This window comes from Gordionus sp. m RMFG-2023, chromosome 1 (genome assembly GCF_954871325.1).
Source record: "Gordionus sp. m RMFG-2023 chromosome 1, tfGorSpeb1-WG-v2, whole genome shotgun sequence".
Taxonomy (NCBI): domain Eukaryota; kingdom Metazoa; phylum Nematomorpha; class Gordioida; order Chordodea; family Parachordodidae; genus Gordionus; species Gordionus sp. m RMFG-2023.
In genome coordinates this window covers 76,239,946-76,241,641 of record NC_088775.1, presented here as the reverse complement: position 1 = coordinate 76,241,641, position 1,696 = coordinate 76,239,946, and positions in this window count along the sequence as shown.

Sequence of the window (1,696 nt, the reverse complement as noted above, 5' to 3'; positions counted from 1 at the left end):
ATAAAAATAGCAAAAAATTTCTATGAATGCTTAATTATTTGTTTTATGTCCATTGATGTTTATTTGAAAATGCATGTCATAAGGTTGAGGAGGGGCAATGTCTAAATGAACGGTGAGAGCAAGCACAGTTTATAACCAATATTTTTAAGAGGGATAGAGGGCAGGCATTTAAGAGGGGTAAACTGGGAGTAGGATAAGGGCTATCAATTAAATTTTTAGATGAAATAGGGCAAGATGCATTGCTGTAAAGATTAATACTTTTATTATAGACCTAGTACAATAAAATTGTTAAACATCGACCAAATCTATATACATTCAAAACCGCTTAATAGCATATCGCTTAAGTGCAAATCTTAAATGCGAAAAAAATGCCCCATTTTGTAAAAATCTACAATGGCATAATGTTAAAATATTTTTATAAGTGCTAATCGGTTAATTGCGAAAATTCAGTTGAATGCGAAAAATTTTAAGTCCCATTTATATGTCAACAATGTAATTTTTATCGGATAAGTGCGAATTGATGATTTTTGAATTGGAGATTAGTAATAAATATTTAAAAAATTATTCTTGAATTATAATTGGAATTAGGTAATTAATTATTATTTTATGCTTAAATTGTTATATTTTTAGAATAAATTCAAAACATTGAAACTTAAACAAAAGGCTGAAGTTATTGATAAATTAGATACATCTATGAAAGAGCACTTACCAAACATTTATAATTGCCACATCTCTACAATCTACAGAATTGAATCAAACAAAATAATCATATTTTCGCAATGCCTTATAAATAAACCAGCAGCAACTAAGAGATTCAGAAATAATATAATTTCCCGTAAACAGAGGCAGCATTATTAATTTGGTTTGCACAGATAATAAGCAAAAAATTTTCCCTGAATGGCCCTATCATACTGGAAAAGGCTAGAATATACAGCAAACCATTTTGTGAAGGTAGTTCCAAATTTTTAAAAATATCTGCAATTTTTTACATTCTAAGGATACCTATTGCCACAAAAATTAAGGAAAAGGTATAATATTAATTTTCACATAATTTACAATGAAAAAGAAAGTTTAGATCTTACTAGTGTTAATGATTGGAGCAAGAAGAGACTCCCTCTTTAGTTGATGGTTATTCTCGATGCAAAATATATATTTGTGATGAAAGATGAAACTGGACTTTGCTACCGTGCGTTACCAAAGGGAACCATGGAATTTAGTGAAACCGAACCATTAGGGTTTAAGCAAGATAAAGAAAAGGTAACAGTTCTCTTTATCATAAATGGAGATGGTTCAGATCTTTATGTAATTGAAATCCAAGATGTTTTAAAAATAAAAAGTTACCTATTAAATATTATTCTAATAAAATAGTTGGATGCATTAATAATTTAAATTATTTTTTGTAAAATTTGTGAAGGGACTACTATTATAATTAATAATGCAGAAATTTTTTTAGGGGGAGGGGGGGGGGTTATTGCTTTTGAGTGGGGTTTGCATCCATTGAATATCCTGTCATGGAGATGCTGAGAAAGGATAATATGGGCATCCACGTCCTATCTAATTTGATTCTAGAAGAGATACTGGCAAAGTTGGACACTACCGCGAATACTTATATATTCTATTCAATGTTGTATCTTGTACCCTATTATAACTTGTACACAGTATCTTTTTGAAATTTTTAATATGGTACTTGTGTCTA